The sequence below is a fragment of the Hydra vulgaris genome, chromosome 09 (genome assembly GCF_038396675.1).
Source record: "Hydra vulgaris chromosome 09, alternate assembly HydraT2T_AEP".
NCBI lineage: Eukaryota > Metazoa > Cnidaria > Hydrozoa > Anthoathecata > Hydridae > Hydra > Hydra vulgaris.
Window position 1 is genome coordinate 32,231,110 of NC_088928.1, and position 21,004 is coordinate 32,252,113.

The 21,004-nt window shown below is 30.5% G+C and overlaps 1 long non-coding RNA gene across 1 annotated transcript; it reads right to left on the reverse strand.

The window, feature by feature from the left end:
* Window positions 1-3,482: 3,482 nt before the first annotated feature.
* Window positions 3,483-19,218, reverse strand: LOC136085084 (uncharacterized). Its single transcript, XR_010641064.1, has 3 exons — window positions 19,049-19,218; window positions 4,130-4,243; window positions 3,483-3,619 (listed from the first exon to the last, which is right to left on the reverse strand). It is a non-coding gene; the product is annotated as an uncharacterized LOC136085084 (long non-coding RNA).
* Between the last annotated feature and the right edge of the window lie 1,786 nt (window positions 19,219-21,004).

Consider the following 21,004-nt stretch of genomic DNA (forward strand, 5'->3'; position numbering starts at 1 on the left):
TTTTTAAGAAAAGTTAATTTAATAAAAGCGGTTGTAACTACAAAAAAAAACTATCCAAAAATGAAGTTTAGCTCTTCTTCTTTTCAAAATACATCCTTACAACTTAAACGCAAAGGACGCTTCGATAAAGTTCAAGATTTTTGTTCGGTGCCGTAACTCATTGGATGCGTACAATTATGTTATAAAGCTCGATTCCATGTCATTTGCAAACATATGGAATACGATATTAACATAATTTAAATATGCCGATTTGCTGGTCTAAAAGAGCTATATTTGCAGACAAAATGAACTAATTTTCATTGTTAGGGGTGGGGTTAGGGTATCACAAACCATTCGCGCCAACCTGGATGTACAGTGGCTTATAGTAATACATGAGTCAAAAGGTAGACTAATCTCTGTTTATTTATGTTTTTTATGTTACCATATTACTATTATCAAAGAAATTTTAACTTTGTGATTTCAAGCATTAAAATGCATCTCTGGTGATATCTTTTAAATTTGTCATACTATTTTAACAAAGTATAATTTAGATGGTGTATATCTCTATGCTATATATATTTAGCATTTTTAACCGAAGAAATATTTTCTTTGCGATATTATACAAGCCTGTAAATGAATTATAGTGATATGTTTTTTTATTATGCCAGCGTGATTTGTTTTTTATCTATACAAATTGCATCACATGTTCCATCTTTATTTTTCTTAACAATAATAACAATCAAGCTGTAATAAATAATGGTTTTTAACAACGTGATCTATTTTCCCTTGAATTGTAATATAATAAATAATATAATTATGTAATGTATTTATACAGTTTTAATAACTTTTTAGGGAGATATCTGTGAAGGAAAAAAAAATTGGAAAAGCATGGAAAACGTTTTGGTCGTTCTTCGATCAAGACATTAATCGATGGACATTATTCTTGGACATTATTTGATGATGAATCAAATACCCACCCATTTTCATATTCAAATTTAGCATCTTTTAAGTTAAATCAACAAGGGAAAAAAAAAGTTTATGTTAAGCCGATAAGTTCTCAACGGTTTAATGAGGTTTTTACGCAAATGGAAGAATGTGAGTTTAAAGAAGATTTTAAAGTAATCGTAACACATGTAATTTCCTAGTTAATGAATTGCATCCACATTTAGGCAAAACTACCACAACTTTGCCAGAACCTATTTCAGTAGTAAAAAGTGTTGCAATTTCATTACATTATCTAGCTTCATATGAAGAATATTGTGTTGTGTCAAGCCTTTTTGGAATTGGAAAGTCAACAGCAAATTTAATTGTACATGAGTTTATCAATGCTGTCGATGACATTTTGCTTTCTAAGAATGTAAAAGTTCCATCGTCAGAAGAAAGGTTAAATAAATGTAGTAGAGATTTCCAAGTTATTCTTCGTTTTCCCCAATGCGCTGGAGCTATTGATGTATGTCATATCCCTATTTCAGCCTATTAGGATCAAGCAATTTTTTATTATAATTATAAAGGGTGGTATTCCATTGTACTTATTGCCGTTGTAGACTGTAGATACCGTTTCATTTATACAAGTGTTTGATCGCCTGGTAGAAATAATGACAGCTATATTTTGTAGAATTTTCTTTGAATTTAATTTTAGAATCAAATCTATTTAATAAATGTTGTAAAGAGTTAGGCGGCTCTCTTGTTTCACTATGTTTAATAGGTGATCCAGCATTCCCTTCAACACGTCATTTGTTAAAACCTTATTCTGAAAATTTAGAGCTTAGTGAAATTAAAAAAGAAACTACAATAAAATATTTTTCGTTGCTAGAAGATGAGTTAAGAATGCTTTTGGACGCGTTAAAGCTCGATTCCATGTCATTTGCAAACTTATGGAATGAGATATTAACTTTGCTACAAGAATTGTTAATGCTTGCGTCCCTCTTTATAAAATTAATGAATAATATGACGACATTATTACAATTAAATGGCTTACACATCAACGTAATGACAGCCTGTCTCAACCTAATATAGTTTCTTCTGCAAGGAACAATGGACCAGGAAAAATGTTCGTGACTCAATTGCTAAATACCTTAATGAAAGGGACAAATAAAGTAGTAATAAAGTTTTTTATTAATTAAAGCTTTAGCTGTAGTATGGTTATGTATTTATTTGTTTTAAACTAAACTTACTTTACTTGAATTTATCAAATGTGTCCTAATAAGTAAATATAAAATATGTATAAAAACAAAATGAGAATAGTTTTAAATGGTCATGGAACGCTTATTAATGTATATTTTAATTATTCAACACTATACCTCCGACAGACTACTATTCTGTGTTGTCAAAAGCGACTGACGAAGATATGACCTATCCATAAAAGCCAAGCTTTATAAGAAACGGGATAACAAAATTCCAACGTCATCTTTTAATAATAATAATTAAAATTAATATTATTATAGAACTTTGCTATAAAATCTAAATACTTCTTATTGAATATTTATTTAGTTAACTATTATTATAAAAAATTAGGAAACTAATTTTAAGAAGAAAAGAGGAAGAGAGGGGTTCAGAATTGAAAAATTTACAAAAAAGTTATAAAGGGCAGGTAAACTTTGACAATTGTTTAATATTGCTATAAAAACATTCATTTACTTCAATTTTAAATATTACGCATATAGAATTTAATTAAAATACAAATAATTAAAAATTTGTATACTAATTTGGCATAAGCACGAACTTACTTAAGTTCGGAGTTTGCATAATGCCTAAACAATTTATATTTAAAAATTCAAAAAAAAATTTTGTAACATTCGCCGACGTAACATTTAATATATTTTCGCCTTCGATTTAAAAACAAAGTTTTAATTAGTGTTCGTTGTACAATGCCAAGTCGAGTTGTTTGACTTGTGTTAAATCAGCCTGAACATAGAGTACACTACTTTATCGTTGTCCTCAAAGTTTAAGTCATCTGGAATTTGTAATCCTTAGCGATTGCAAAGGTTTTCTTGAAAAATGCACATAAAATACATTTTATATTATATTGTTAGGGTTAGCAAATGTTAGGAACACTGAAGTGCACAAGAGAGGTGGACCTATTTAGTGACCTCCAATAATTTTTGAGATGACCAACAAAAGATTGCTCAACATCACAATCTACCTGAAGGTGAACTTAATTAAAATATATTTTCTCTGGTGTAGTTAGCTGATTCAAAGGTGTAACCATGATTGCTAACAAACCTGCTATGGATTGTATTCCAGTGTCTTTTTTAATTAAACTAGAAAGAAATAAAAATCTTTATTCAGGATACATTTTGACATCTCTGAAATGGGAAATAAGCTAATTTTTAAGTAAATAGTCTTTAAATCCACTCTATTAAAATTCATTTGTAACAGTATATTATTAACAAGCATATTCAACAATAAAAGATCAAAAGAATATTCCTTTTTGTTGCTAATTTTTGTTGAATTGACTTATATTTTTTACCAATTACTCTTTTAAAACATCCACTTACCTTGATAAAAGCCTCATTGATATTGGCATAATTGCTTCTGAAGAAATTGGGTTGCTTCTCAATTAGAATTGGTGACAAATCATTGTTAATGTGGTTGACAATATCTCTTATTATTATTAGACAAGTAGATTTTTGAACACATTCTACATCAGAGAAATCATCAAAATTAAAATTGAAATCTGGCCAAACGCCAGATTTCAATTTTAATTAAAATTACCCATCAAACACGGGAACGTACAAAAAACGTACAATGAACGTTCAGACGGAACGTCTCGGACACGTTCTAAACTGATTCTACATTAGACGCTGAAAGACGTCCTCTTTGGACGTTTAAGAGACGTCGCAAAAAGACTTAAATAAGACTTTCCGTTTAACTTCAGTTAGACATAATTTATTTAGAATATACGTCTATTAAACGTTCAAAAAACGTTCTAGGTGTCTTTTAAACGTTTAAAAGACATTCGTTAGGCAATGAGGGTATTTTAGAAATCGCAAAGTTTGTCGGATTTTGGGGACGAAAATTGCGCATTCAGAAAACATAACAGAAACGCTAACCAGTGTGCTTTACTAATTAAAACTGATAAAACACAAAAGTAAAAGTAAAAACAAATTTAAACTTATTTCAAGATACAGATAAAAAATATCATAAAAACCGTTGTCGTGGTTTAGTTTTTCGCAGTCATCGACGTGTTTTCTTTCTGGCGCTGTTTTCAGGATATCACCAACGCAATTTTCTAGTTCATTCTCGAGATACTTGGGCATGGTCTCTGCAAAATACAAAAAATATGTATATAAGACTTATAGAATATAAAATAAAGAATATAATAATGATTCAATCAAGTTAGGGTATACAAATTTGAAGGCTAACTAAGCAATCATTATTACGAAATAAGAAATTATATTTCAAACAAAAAAAAGACAAACTATTATAATGCATAAATTAATAATTTGATCTCAATCGTAAAAACAATAAACCAATGAATTATGTAGTCAGATTTTTAAAAATAAAAAAAAGGGAAAGGAAAGACCGATTTCTGTTATGCGCAACTATTTGTAGTTTAGTTTTTCATCAATTTTTCAAAATCAATTTACTAGAACTTTGTAAGTTTTAAAAATGGGCTCCTCAAATGCCAATAAAAATCTGTATAAGATTTGAAAAATCTTTATTTATTCTTCCAAATCTGTATCGTCCCCCTCAAAATAATCCCCCCCCCCCGGCCCCAATGCACTTTTGCAAACGTTTTTTCCAGTCTTCGAAGCATGCCGAAAAGTCCTCGGTAGGGATAGCCTTCAATGCGCGTGCCGATACACGTTGGATCTCTTCAATGGACTCAAAACGATTTCCCCGGAGTGGTCTCTTGAGCTTTGGGAACAGCCAGAAGTCACACGGGGCTAAGTCGGGCGAATACAGTGGTTGTGGAGCAACATGGGTAGAGTTTTTGGCGAAAAACTCACGAAGAACCAGTGCTGTGTGCAAAGGCGCATTATCTTGGTGCAAAATCCAAGAGTTATTGGCCCATAATTCCGGTCTCTTTTTGCGAATAGCTTCACGCAAACGTCGCATAACGCTTAAATAATATTCCTTGTTGACAGTTTGGCCAGTTGGAAGAAATTCGTAGTGCACGACACCACAAAAGAAAACAGTCAACATGACCTTGATTTTTGAGCGACTTTGACGTGGTTGCTTCGGTCTGGGCTCGCCTTTTTCACGGTATTCACTCGATTGGTCGGTTGTTTCAGGGTCGTATGCGTAGACCCAAGTCTCATCGCCAGTAATAATTTGTTTGTAGACGTCTTGATAGTCAGAAAGCATTGCTTCACACGTTTTAACGCGACGCTCTTTTTCAAAGAAATTGAGAAATTTCGGCACCAAACGTGATTTGAGTCTTCTGAGGCCCAAATAATCCTTCAAAATCGCTTGCACCGACCCAAATGATATTCCAACCATGTCAACACGGTCTCGAATGGTTAACCGACGATTTGCAAGCACCAATTCTTTGATTTTGTTGATGTGGCGATCATCAATCGAAGTCGATGGTCGTCCGGAGCGTTCCAAGTCATCAACACGTTCTCGGCCTTCTTTGAAGTCTTTGTACCACTTGTAAACATTTTTTTGAGACATAGTCTCTTTACCGAAGGCCTTTTGCAACATTCAATACGATTCAGCAGCAGAAATATCATTCCGCAAACAAAATTTAATAGCACTTCTTTGCTCAACAAAATTAGACATCGTGAAAATCGCCGAATGCACTTTTAATACTTCAGAAACAAGCGTAAACAAAAAAAAATAATTATGAGTTTGACATGTAATTTGGCGCAAATGTTAATGACATTCCTACCAACTTAAAAATAAAAAAGATTGGACGATTCGAATAAGGCGGGAAGTTTAAATTAAAAATTCACCTTACTTTTTGATCACAGTAGTGTATATATATATATATATATATATATATATATATATATATATATATATATATATATATATATATATATATATATATATATATATATATATATATATATATATATATATATATATATATATATATATATATATATATATATATATATATATATATATATATATATATATATATATATATATATATATATATATATATATATATATATATATATATGTATATATATATATATATATATATATATATATATATATATATATAATATATATATATATATATATATATATATATATATATATATATGTATATAAATATATCTTAATGTGACACTTATGTGGATCATATAATAGTATTTCAGTTTATTTCTCTCCTACAGACAATGCCTTGCAGAGATAATAATGATTACAGTAGTTTTTTTATATTATTTTTTACAAGTTTTGGTCTATTGTTCCATTATAAAAAAAAAAAAAATATCAACAACAAAAAAATGAATAAAAATAAAAAATAAAATTCAAAACCAAAAGAATATTTCACAATGTGAAATAAAGAAGAGTTTAAATGTTTAAAAATGAATTTGGGCATTTCAATTTAAAAAACGGCTAATATCTAATTCTATTTTTGTTCTGTTATTCATATTGCACCCGATTTGTTTCATTTCATTTATAAAAGCTTCTAAACAATCGTTATTTCTTGCAATAAGGTTTCCTCATTCAGTATTTTAGTTCTATTTTGAAATTCTACTAAAAGCGCAATTCTTGAAAACTTTTTTTTTCATGCAACGACCTTTGTCTATTACAATATATTTTATATAGACACTCGTTTAATATAGTTTTGCCAATATTATACAAATATAAACTTTGTGATGGTGCAAAAAGAAATGATTTGAATGTGTTTTTTATGTGTGGAATGTGTGGGTAGATTATGTTAATGAGTGCATTAGAGTATTTTATTATTAGCAGAACTTTTTTACAGGTGAATACCATGTGTGGTAGACTTTCTTTTGTTTTCATACATTGGGGACAGAGTTCATCGGTTGTATATCCTCTTTTTTTAAAGACTTTATTTGTTGGTAGTTTGAAATGTATTAGCTTGTATCGTATTTCGTCTGCTTGTTGTTGGTGCTGTTTTTGCGTGTTGCTAGGAATAATTTGGCCTATTCTTTATCTGTGATGTTGCTAATACTCTTTTTAAAATAGTGTCTCCATTTCGAATGGTTTCAGTAATTTCATCATATTTTTGGGTATGTAAGATTTTATATGGTACTTTTGGTGTAAACTCTGTAAATTGGATGGGATGGTTGTTTTTTAAATATAGAAATGGTACGGTTTTGTGTGCTCATAATTTTGGATTTCAGTGTTGATTCTTAGTTATGTTTGCGGCGGTAGCAAGTTTATAATTTTGGAGAGTTGTCGAAGTTTCATACCGACTAGTTGGCCGTCAAGATACCCTGAAACAAATACTCTAGAAATGTCTGCTAACATAGTTATTTTGTTTTTCTCTGAAAAAGGTGTAGGTTTTAGAGATGTATTTAGGTGCTTTATGAAAGAGTTATAATATATGGGTTTATCAATTCTTCATATGTCATCTTGGTAAATTTTTCACTTCGGTAATATATTCGGTTCCAGTTTTTAAGCATTTGGCTATTATAATACAGTTGTTGAGTTTTTAGAGAATCATTCGAACGGTTTTTAAAAAAGACTTTTTAAGATGTTAGACGATCAAACAGTTTTGAGATACAGCTAAGCTGTAATGACGTTAATTTTATTTGATTATCGATAATATTGAGCCATTGGCGCTGCAACATAGGGTGCATGATGGGCAACTGCCGACCCAACATTTCTGCACCGGGGGCAGATGATATCTTCAGCCCCCCCCCCCATCCAAAATGTCACTATCCGCGATTCAAAACAGCGATATTTTTATGCACTCAGAAGAAAAAAAACTTTTGCATTCAAAAAAACGCAAAAGTTCTTTTTTTTTGAAAGAACTTTTCCATTCGATAGAAAGTATTTTAGCTTATCGTTATTTGTATTTAAGTTCCTGATGTTGATGTGTAATACCGTGAACTTTCCTATGTTAGTTTGGAGTTCAGCTTTAAAAGTTTTAATAACAAAATATGTAGAGTCGAATACTTTTCTGTTATAAAAGAAAATATCGCCCTTATATAAATCAGTCGCAAAAAAAATATTTTCAGTTTTGATAACATCAAAACGCAACATTTGAAAGTCTATTGTTTCAAAGTCATTATCCATGACAAAAAAGAGAACTAAATTAAGAATTTTTCAATAGAATTCGATTAGTAAAAAAATTTCATTGTACAGAGTATAGAGTACAGACTCCATAAAAATGAAATAAAATTTAAAAAAGCAAAATTTGTTTTAATGTTTAATCGCACAATTCTTTAACAAATCAATCAATGTCAGAAGCAAAGAACGTTTAAAGACTATAGACCTTTTCTTTTCAAGAGCGAGGTAAGTAAGCATTTGATATGTTAAATTTAAATCATGGAACAGACGATTGTACTAAGTAGTTGCCTAGGTTAGCTAGCATACGCAGTGTGATCATTTTACAACAGCATTCCATAATCGCAAGACTACTGAAAATATTTTTTTTTAACAAATACTAAAAGGTGAAATGTATGTAATATCCATATCCAAATCCTTTAGGTCAGACACGGGCCAAACTGAAACTGGTGCTTGTGAAACCGCTACATCCTCACAGTATGACTCTGATCCATCAACACAGCCATCTGTGTCTCCCACATCCACTTTCTCTGCCAAGTTTGAGTCAAGCAAACCTACTGTACCGGCAGTAACAGGTACTGCCCTGGTCCTTTATCCCTTTCAACTCCCTTCTACGTACGAATTCCCAACTAAGAAATTTGCATCAGATCGGTATGAAAGGTCCTGTAAAAGTATTTTGTTTGCGAAATGGCCATGGTTACACTATGTTCCTGAGACAGATTCTGTTTTATGTTTCAACTGCTTGGAAGCTGTGAATAAGAAACTAGTAAGCAATCGACAAGCTAATGTTTTTGTTGATTCTGGCTTTTACCAACTGGAAAAAAGGAACCGAAAAATTTATGAAAAGTCATCCGCCCACAAAATAGCCACAGAGAAAATAATGTATTCCAAACAGACTCCTATACCTGCTATTTTGAGTGAACAAGTGTCATCTTCTCAGGCCATTGCTCGAACTGTTTTGAAAGTAATATTTTCAAGCATTAAATATTTAGGACGACAGGGTCTGGCATTGAGAGGAAGAGAACCTCATGTTGGAAATCTATGGCAGCTTGTATTAGAACGGGTACAAGTTGCACCCTCTGTGAAAGAGTGGTTAAACAAACGCGACACATGAATGTCAGACACTTTACAAAATGAAATTATTCAAATATTTGCACAATCAGTTCAACGAAGCATTGTCACTAATATATCACAGTGCTCATATCTTGGCCTTACAGCTGATAAAACTACAGATGTGGCGGATCATGAGCAATTTTCTGCCAGCATTCGGTATGTAGGCCCTAATTTAAAAGTGCAGGAATGCTTTATGGGTTTCTACAATTTCCAGAACAGCCCTGCTAAAACATTGTTTAATGCCATAATTAATGTGTTTACCCGCTGCACAATACCCATGAATAAACTAATTGGCTATGCATTTGATGGAGCCAGTAACATGAGTGGACACTTATCTGGATTAAGAACTCGTCTCGGAGAAACTTACCTACATGCAGTATATGTTAACTGCACAAATCATTCGTTGGATCTTGTTTTACAAGAGGTCTGATTTGAAGTAAAAATGGTTATTGACACAATTCATAATGTGCGTGATGTTGGAACATGAATCTTTGTTTGGTTCAGATGATGTTGTTCTGAACTTGGTCAGCTTATGTCCAATAGTAAACGTCCGGGGCTATGGCCGGGGCTAGGTTTGATAACATATAGTCGCGACCGGAGCCAGGTTTAGGATCAGGGCTGCATAAATATTGATAGATCCTATAAAAATGGTATTTTTAATTAAAATTTATGATATAAGTTATAATTAAAAACAATACTTTTATAGAATCTATTAATATTAATGCAGCCCCGGTCATAAACCCGGCCGGGGCTGCATTAAAATTGATAGATCCTATAAAAGTATTGTTTTTGATTATAACTCATATCATAAATTTTAATTAAAAATAACATTTTTATAGGATCTATAAATATTTATGCAGCACTGGTCATAAACCTGGCCCCGGTCGCGGCTATGTGTTATCAAACCTAGCCCCGACCATAGGCCCGGTCGTTTACTAATGTCCAACTCGATGGTGCATTAGAGCAAAAGCCATTAGTAGAATTATGACAACTTATAGAAAAGTTTATGAAACATTGTCTCAGCTAGCTGGCGACAGGTCAGTACGTGTTGATGCAAGGGCTATAATCTCAGGCTTAGCCAAACAAGTTTCTAAGGCACAAACCTTTTATGGAGTCCTATTATGCGATGTTTTCCAAATTTAAATTGGTAGCCAAAGCTTTACAGAGCGCATCACTGAGTGCATCAGCCGCTGAAAAATGTGTTTAACTCATTCTGGCTCAACTTTAAGACTTGAGTAGTGATGAATTTGCTTCCGAATTACACAGGAAGGCCATCGAGAAAGCTACCACACTGAATCTCGAGCTGCCTAAGGCACAGCGTATTTCCACAGTTAATGCTCGTGCTCGTTTCTCGTATGGAGCTCAAAGCCGTAATGTAGAACAATTAACTACAGATGCTATTTGGAAGAAAAGTCTCTTCGAAGCCATTGACCAATCAGCTCCAGAAATGCAGCACCGTTTTAACCAAGAAGAACTGCATAAAATTGCAAGCACAGAAGCTATTTTGATAGGTTCATGCACATCCACAAGTACTGCAGCCACACTAGCCAGCATGCCACTGCAAAGTTTGCCAAATAATGTCGATGTTCCTATGTTGCAGTTACAGCTGCAACTGCTTCCACAGTTGTTTAAGGATAAGTCACTGCCTAAAGATTTATACCAGCTAGCAGCTGCTTAAAAGAACTTGAACCAAGTACCTGCAGGTTATTTGACATGGCAGAACAGGTAGTTGTGTTGTGTTTATCTGTTCCAATATCCGTAGCTGGTTCTGAAAGGTCCTTCAGTGCATTGAGACAGCTTAATACTTGGCTGCGGTCAACAATGTCACAGAGTAGCCTCACTCTTTAATGCACATTAACAAAAATTACCTAGACAAAGTTGACATTACAGCACTCATAGAGGAGTTTGTGGCTAAAACCCGTGAAAGTTCATCCGTAATTTGGCATTTTTTACAGTAACTGTAATTGTTTTTGGTAGATTTTGTTTTGTACTAAATATTTAAATATAAAGATTTAAAAAGGATTGCAAATCTGCATTAGCAGGGTTAATTATGCCTAAAAAATTTCAGTGGGATAAAGCCCCCCAAACACCCCATTTAGGGAGGGGTTCTGCTCCCCCAGTCTTTAAACACTTCCAGCGCCTATGTATTGAGTCATCTTTTTTGATAGGAAGTTTGGAAATTTATTTTTTTGTTTTTATGGTGCTGTTGCCCCAAAGTATTTTTCAGTTAATCTTATTATGGATTTGATTTTTTTTTTCATTCGGCAACGGAACTATAAAATCAAGGTCGTATATACTGCTGAGAAGACTTTGGTTAATAGCAATTCGTTTTCTTTTGAAAGACAATTTAAAACCATAAAGGATCAAATAATATATTCCATATAGTTATGGTACTTAATAAGATATTAGCTTTAATTACGCATGTGAAAAATTAGATATGGCTATCATATGGACCAGATTGTGGAAGCATAAAGATTTCTTTTGCTTGTTTATTTATGTTTGCAAAGACTTATTAAATCTGAATAAAGTAGGCTCTATTCACAAAAAGTTATTTAAAATAGTTTCAAAAAATTCCATAAATATTTAGCAAAAGTTTTTGTTTTTTTAAAAAAAATTCAAGTCTTTCAACTTTAAAAGATGTCTTAGGTTAAATCTAATAAAATTCTTTTTCGTTATTCAAACAATCAAAAACTTATTACATGAAAACGAGGATTTTTGATCGCTTCAAAGAGGCAAATTGTGTTATTTTTGATTGCTTTAAAAAAGGCAAGTTGTATTATTTTTGATTGATTCAAAGAGACAAACTGTATTATTGAGAATTAAAGACCTTAAAAACAAATAAAACTTAATGAAACCTTTAAATTCATGGTTGTAGTAAACATTATTTATTGTTTTAAAATTGTTTTAAAATGGTAAAAAAAGCGGGACGTAATAAAGTATCTATAGTTTGTGACAGATTAACTGCGAGCGTTAGCTCTCAAGATGCTCCAGATTGCGGCAGTATTGCTTGAGGGTTATCCGACTCAAAAATTATTACTAAAACATGCCAGGCAATATAGCTAATGATTTTATTAGAATATTACGAAGGTGTTAATTAACTGTTTTTTTATTGCAGTCGTACAAGGAAGTGTATTAATTAACTGCTTGGTTAGTAACAAGGTTTAAAAAAATGCTGGTGCAACTCAGTTGTTAAGCGTAAAATTTAAAATCCCATTATGATGGAAGTTATGCAGGCATCACGTATAAAACGCGCATATATCTCAATTCATAGAAGCTTTCGCAGAAAAAATTAAAAGTCCCTATAAAACATTGTTTATACGGTTAAAAAAAAGTAAAATAAAATAAACACCATAGGAAGCATTGATGTTTTGTATTTTGATGGAAATGTAACTCATTTTCAATTCCACTAGCCTAGAGCCTGTCATAAGCGTGACCGCCGAGAGGTGGGGGGGGGGGGGGTAGACGGGAAAGATTCCCGGGGCCCTGTGTGTGTACAAATTTTTTTTTTCATGAAGTCTTATTTATTCATCACTTATTTTTTGTCTTTAAGATTTTTAACAAATATGCTTCTTTTTAATCTTGCTATTTTTCTTTTGTAATATTAAAATTCGAATTTTTTCAATCGAATCTTTTTCAATCGAATTTCAATCAAAACTAAAAATCGAATTTTTTCAATCGACGTTGTTAACTTTTTATTGGTTAATTTTCTTTTAAAACGTTAACAGTTATAAAGATTGCATAACGTGATCTCTCATTAATGCTGCATTTTAAAATTTTCGTTTTAGACGCTGCTGATGTTTTTTGTAAGCGTATATTTTTAATTTTAGTTTACATTATGTAAATAACGTATACGAGTTAAATTAAAACTTTTGATAAATATTACAATTGCGTTAAGTACAAAATATTATTATTCAAATATTAATATTGTTAAAAAAATGTTATTATTCGTAAACTTTAATTTGCATTATCTATAAATTCTGTATAAAGAGCTACGTTTAAATTTTTGAAATGCAGAATATGATATCTCGCCATAAATCTGGATGCAAAAAACGAAAAGAGCTTTAAAAAAGAAATGAAGAAAATTCTAGAGGTATGAGAACACTAGAAAATTTGGGGTTTAAAAAATCTTCAAAAACACAGAACGATGACTATTGCGATAATGGAGATATTGATTCAGACCCATTAAGCGCAAGGAATGAAACGGAGTTTGTTGGAATTTCCGCGCAATCTGATATTTTGACACTTTCTTTGAATACCGACTGTGCCAACATCGATATTGGAGTGGTAAAAGTAAATGTAACACCAAAAGAGGTAGAAGATGCCATTCTAAGAGACCACAACCACCACCACAATCAGAACCACACCCAACAACATTTCCTGTAGATAAACACGGTTGTCAATTCCGTACCTATTTATTAAGCTTTCGTTTAAAAAATAAAGAAATAGTTCCTCGTGATTGGTTAGTTTGGAGCAAATCTAAAAATGCTTTGTTTTGTTTTCCTTGTCGTTTATTTTATAAATTTCATGAGCAAAAATCAATTTTTGCTACAGAAAATGGCTGGTTAATAGAGGCTGGCAGGTTAATAGAGGGTTCAAAAAATTATATGACAGAGTACCTGACCATGAAAAGTCTAGTAATCATAAATCTTGTAATATCCAGTGGCGAAATTTAGAAAAAAATATTAATAAACATACCACCATTGATTGCTATATAGTAAAACAAATACAAAATGAGACACAGAAATGGAAAGATTTATTAAAACGATTATTAGATGTAATTTTTTTTCTTGCTGAGCGTGGATTGGCCTTAAGAGGTGTTACTCATTTGATTGGAGATTCGAACAATGGAAATTTTCTAGGATTATTAGAACTTTTAAGTCATGACGATCCGCTTTTAGAAGAACATTAAAGTAAAGCAGACACAAATCGAAAAGCAGAGATTGCAAGTACATTATTTATTGCCAGACATTCATGCTGTGCAGATTACTTGAGAACTTGTATTTTAAAGGAAAGAGAAACTATGAAGTATTATTTCCTTATTGTAGACGCAACACCCGATTCTGCGCATATAGAACAAACTACATTCATTTTACGGTACGTTACTATTTAGTCCAACAAGTTCGAAATTGTGAAAAGATTTCTTGCATTTGTTGACTGCAATAAGAAGACTGGGGAAGATATTGCTAACTTAATTCTTGAAACCCTAAAAAGGTATAATATTTCTATAAGTGACTGTCGCACACAAGGATATGATAACGAATCTAACATGAGTGGATCATATAAAGGTGCACAAGTTCGCATTTTGCAAATTAATCCATTGGCAATTTTTTGTCCTTGTGCATGTCATAGTTTAAATTTATGTGGTGTTCATGCAGCAGAATCTTGTATTCATGTTGTAAGATTTTTCGGCACTATACAAAAATTATACAAAATATTTAGTAGTAGCCCACAAAGTTGGGAAATATTAAAAAATAATACTTGATGTTCTTTGCACACTATGTCAAATACATGGTGGTCTGCAGGAATTGAAAGTGTTAAGCCATTTGCTGAAAAAATTAATGAAATTAAAATAGCAATAAACGCTGTTTTGGAATTGAACTTAACGTCAGAAACTCGATCAGATCTTATTAGAATAAAAAAATATATGGAATCTTTTGAATGCTTAGTACTGGCAAAAATATGGCACAAAGTTCTGCAGCTATAAACTACAGACGTACTGTTTTACAAGCTCGAAATGCAACAATTGATATAGAAATAACCAATTTGTCGAGTCTTTTTGTTAAATTAAATACGATAAAAGATAGTTGGGATACTATTCGAAATGAATGTAGATTGTTGGGCACATCTTTACAGATAAACATAGAATGTTCGGGGAAAAAATGTACTAAAAGAAAGAAAAAAAACACACGAGTTAATAAGGACACCGGCAGAAGAATTTAGAATTAATGTTTTCAATGTTTTCATGGATAGAATTATTGGAAATATGACAAGAAGATTTAATGCAGCAAAAGAAATGGATTCTTTATTCAATGTATTATGGTTGTTCCGTGACTTTTATAATCAAGAAATACAAAGTGTGAAAAGTTGCAAAAAATGTATAAAAATGATATTGGTATCATCTTAGAGATGAAATACTACATTTAAAATCAATTTATGATGCCAATATACAAAATATTTTTCTTCAGTCCGTTGAATTGTTAAATGAGATTAAAAAAAAAAAACTTGATGCGCTGTTTCCAAACATAATTGAAATAAGGCTATTTTGCACAGTTCCAGTGACAGTTGCCAAAGCAGAAAGATCTTTTAGCATGTTGAAAAGAATAAAAAACGTATTAAGATCAACAATGACACAAAATTGTGTTACAGTTAAGAAAACTTCCCCAGGTCCCGAAATTTCTCTCGGCGGCTATGGTCATAAGACACGTTTTATGGGAACAAATTTAACTTTTTTATATAGAAAATGACAAAAAATGTTGTTAAATTATGTCCAAAAAAAAGAAAGAAAAAAGAAAACAATGTACAGAATAGAAGTTTTTTACCGCCATTTTTTACGTACCATTGTTTTTAAAGAGTTTCAGTCTTCAAGAGAACCTAAGGATGACAAAAATAAATAATTGTTTACTTTGTGAAGTGAACTTTTTAATGACTAATTGATTAATTACTAAAAGTGCGTGAAATTTTTTTTCTTTTATTATTATAATTAACCGCTAATACCTTTCGGGATCAAGGAATCAGAGTGTCAGGGAGTAGAAGTGAAATCATCATTATTATGTATAAGTAGGTTTCATTGAAAATTTCAGCTCTCTAAGTCAACTCTAAGGTAAGTGGTGTTTTTAAGACAACTCTAAGGTGAAGACGGTGTTTTAAGTCAACTCTAAGGTAAAGAGGGTGTTTTTAAGCCAACTATAAAGTCAAGAATGTGTTTTTAAGTCAACCCTATCGTAAAAAAAGTGCTTTTAGGCAATACCTATATGACATTTTTTTCAGTTTTCTCTTTTTAACTTTTATATACAGAGATCTGGGAATTTGAAACACGCACGAAACACTGGTTTAGATAGTATTGATTATATTCTATGGAATAAAAAGAAACATATTATGTTGCAATTTTATGAAAGAAAAATTTCTGAATTAACATTTAGGTCTAAAAGTTTTACTGACACATTAATGTACAGTAATGTACCTAAAGAGTAGTCTATATAGAAAGTCTTTCCTCTATTCTTGATCTTCAAATAAAGTATTGGATCAACTTAATGTAACTTTCAACCCAATTGTTTTAAATCTGCTAACTATTTTATATAGGTAGAAACTTAAAAATGACTTAGGGGTTCTCTCATTCTTGCAAGCCACTATGCCATTCACTCTCCGCGATAAAATTTCTTTCCTGGTCATCAGGGAAATAATTCTAAAAGTCTAAAACGTCAGTTCAGACAAAGAAACACAGCAATTCTTTTGTGATCCTTAGTTAAATATTAACTTGTACTACTTCAGAAATCATCTTTATAGGAGGCATATAGAGTTTCAGAGTATGGTAGGCTGTCGTCGCCCGTGTACAAGAAAACTTCAAACTCTTTATCTTCTAGTTCTTCTACCTTTCTCTTATTCTTTTCCTCCTGATTCTTTAGCTTTTTATCTTGTGCCTGCATTTTCGTAGTTTCTATTGTATTCTGGCATTTACTTCCTAAAGCCATTGTCTAAAATCGAAGCGTTTAATGGTTTGTTTTGTAACACTGAGCTCTATTGATAATGTTAAGACACACTGCACAATCAATTTTTTTTCAATTATAATTATTTGTTGCATTCGAAACAAATTAGTTAAATATCATGTTTTTTATTAGAATCATTTTGAACAATTTAGTTGAAAAAGTTTTTTAACAATAGAAACAAAAACTTTTTTAATGAAAATAAAACTTTTCATTTGAAAATGTTTTACAGTATATTGAAAATGTTATATTTATACAGTTATAATATTATATGTTATATATTCTTAAATTAAACACTAATTTGTGTTTTAAAATAACCAAAACCACGTATTTTAAAGCACTTAAAGAAAGCACTTTAAAGTGCTTTCTTTAGGTTCAAAAAAGTCAAAACTAGTTGCTTAAGCACAAAAAAAAAATTTTTTAATTGCTTTTTGTAAAATGACAAAATAAAATCTATTCAATTTGAAAATGCTATAATAGAATGTTTTTTTAGAATTGTATAATTAAAATAATTTTATAATGTAAGAATTGGCTAAAAACACCTTCTTCACCTTGGAGTTGACTTAATTGAAATTTTCACTGAAAACAATTTATACATAATAATTTCACTTTTCCACATTTTGAATTTAAAAAAAAATTTTTTTTTTTTCAAGACACCCTCAGGCTGTAGCGGCAACTACGTAAAAGATGTTTTTTTAATTAAGATTTCAATTGTTAAAAACTCTTTATTGCCATTCGAAATAAATGGTATAATAGGTTTTGTGCCTGATAAAAAATTTGGTATAAAAGCAAATATCCACTATACTCATTAGTGTTCTGCACTAAAGTTATATAGGGTAGATTCGGGTAATATCTAGGAAATATAAGAATACTAAAAGATTTAATAGATGTGAGTTGTTATATATTATTGAAATTGGTTTGTATTTTTTTTTGTGGTGATAATAAGAAGCAGTATAATTATCGTAAACTTATACACAGTAATTAGCGGCTCTTGTCTAATTAAAAAGCTATTCAATTTTTTGTTCTTATAAAAAATTATTATTACACATAAAAGAACTTGTGGCTCGAAATTTTGATGTTGAAGTTTAGATATTTATTTTTTCGTAATGAAAAATATATTAGAAATCCGTTCCGTTTATGTTTGGAAAGCAAATGAAAATGGCATCTTTAAATAAAGTCAAAAATAAATGTTTCTATATATATAGAAACATTTATTCTTAACTATATTTAAAGATGCCATTTTCTTGCAATATGAGCGTACTCAAATAACCAAGTGTTATTTTATTGAAATCACCTAGTTTAAAGTCCTAAAATTGCAGTGGTTTAAATTGGTTTTTGAATAAAAACAAAAACTAATAAAATTTTTATTATTTTAACAATACTAAATATCTTTCCGTAATTTAAATTCAAAAAGTTTGTATTTTTATCGTTTAAAGGTTTTAGTAAAAATTAAAAAAATAACGAATAAATATATATTTTTTGTTTGCAAAGCTAAGTAGTATTGCTTCAATAAAAATGGCTTAAAATTTGATCTTTTAATGATAAGTTTTGTTAATAACAAATCATTATACTTCACATATTAGTTCTAATTGTCAGGTTGGTATTTCTTTAATTAATTAATGTTATTTTATTTAGAGTTAATCTAAAGTGGTCTTATTATCAAGTGGTCTGGGTAATATTAGTACTTTCGCTATTATTTAAAACATCTGTGTTAGGGCTCGGAAACCGGTTTTTTGTTCAATTTTCCAGAAACCGAAAACCGGTTTTTTAGAAGAAAAAAGCCGTAAAACCGATCGCTAATTAAACATTTTAATAAACACTTTGAATTTTCTACTGGTATTAAGTTTTTACCAGATTTACCACAGATTTCTTTTTTTGAGAAGTTATCAATTGATATTGAAAATACAAATATTGTAAGTATATTGAATTTTAAAAAGTACTTTGATAACACATTTACTTTTATATATTTCTATTTTTTTTTTTTTTTTTTTTATCAATTATCAATATATTACAGATTGACAAAATATTTTAACAATGCTTAAATTTTATAATATTCAAAACAAAACAATCTAACAAAAATCAGTACCACTTACTTGAAGTATTTTGTCTACTTTTCTTTTTGACAAATTTTCTTATATAAATTGTGATAACAATCTCAAATTAAAAATAATGAAACAAGAAAAACAAATTTGTTTTTGTAATGTTAAGAAGTGCTGACTTTTGTATTACTTTAAATATTATAAGTTGTAACATATTTGTTCATTATTTTATTGTAAACAGATCACATTCATGAGCTGCAATATAATAAAAATAATAGATAAAAAATTTTCAGTTAAGAATCTATAGATTAGTTCAAATAAGCAGCAATAATAGGTATGTGCGAATATCCGTTATTTGCCGTAAAAAAAGTATTTCATTTACGTCAATATATTTTATTTACGTCAAACCACATTGTGCCGCTATATATAAACCAAATTAAATAAAAATTGGTAGTCGTTTAGTAAAAAAGTTAGGCTATATACTCATATGTTTTATTTTTATTGTCATAAATAAAAAAATTCTTTATTTTACAATGCAAATCCTCAGTGTTTTTTAAAGAGCAACAGCTCTATAAGTTATGGCGGGTCCTTCTTGAAATTAAAGGGTAATTTATTTATCTGCTGTTGTTCAAAATTTCAACTAAATCTGTTGTGCGCATATTGTTTTCAAGAGTCATCAAGCACACTAAGTATTTCGGTGAAATTAAGGATTTCTCGCATTTTAATCTGTGTTTTATTATCATAAATTTTGCCGATCACGGGATAATTGGTCACAGTTTTCTTAAGTTGAACACAGCAGAGAGAGAGACAGAGAGAAATATATAACTGTAATAGAAATATAGTCGTCTTGATTTTACAAAAGTAAAAAAATATTACTGTACATTGATAAAAATTATTGTTTAATGATTAATGACAAAAATTATTTTTTTTATTTTAGCCGAACTATGAACAGCAAAAGATCTGGAGTATGGCAAACATTTCAAAAAGAAACACCAATTATGGCAAAATGTACAATATGTCATTCAGTTTTAAAATGTGCAGGTGGGAGAACATCAAATTTGGCAAACCATCTTCGAGCAAAACATAAGATTAAAATTAATAAAAATGAAGAGCCTAATCCAAATCAGCCTAGTCAGCCAACACAGAAAAAAGCAAAAACAAGTATGTTAAAATTCATACAAAGAACGTCGATGGAAGAATTATTGGCCAAATGTGCAGCGTATGATGGGTTTTCTATTCATGTCATAAGATATTCAAGTGTTATTGCAAAATTTATTGCAAAACGTGACTATAAAATGCCTAGGAGCAAAAAAACAATTAAAAAATTGATCATAGGCTTTTCTAAAGAGAAAAAATTGGAATTAAAGGATAAGTTAATGAGAATGGCACAATCTGGAACACGTTGCTTAATAACAATAGATGAATGGACAAGCTGTAACTCCAAAAGGTATTTAAATGCAACATTACATTCTCAGGAAGATAGTTATAAATTAGGACTTACTAGTATGGAAGGTTCATGTGATTCATACAAAGTTTAGTCATTAGTTGAACAAAAACTGATGGAATATGGTATTAAATTTATTTATATATTGGCATCTACAGAAGATGGAGCTAGCATTATGAAAGAATATGGACGATTAAATGGAATTGAAAACCAATTTTGCATCAATCATGCTATTCATTTAGCTGTTCTAGGCACTTTTTACAAAAAAGTATAAGTAGTCGATAAGCCAGTTGATAAAATATCAGATTCTGATGAGAAACTGAAAATCAGTTTAACTCTTTTTCTGGAGATCATAATTTAGATATAGATGTTGTCTGTAATAATGAAATTAAATACAATTTAGAATTTACAATTTATGCAAATTTTAATGTTTTATTACAAAATTCAAGAAAGATTATCAGATTCTTCGGAAGATCCCCAGTAAGAAACGACCTATTGCAACGATATGTTGAAGAGATAAATGGCAAAAAACTTTCACTTATATTAGACTGTAGAACCAGATGGAA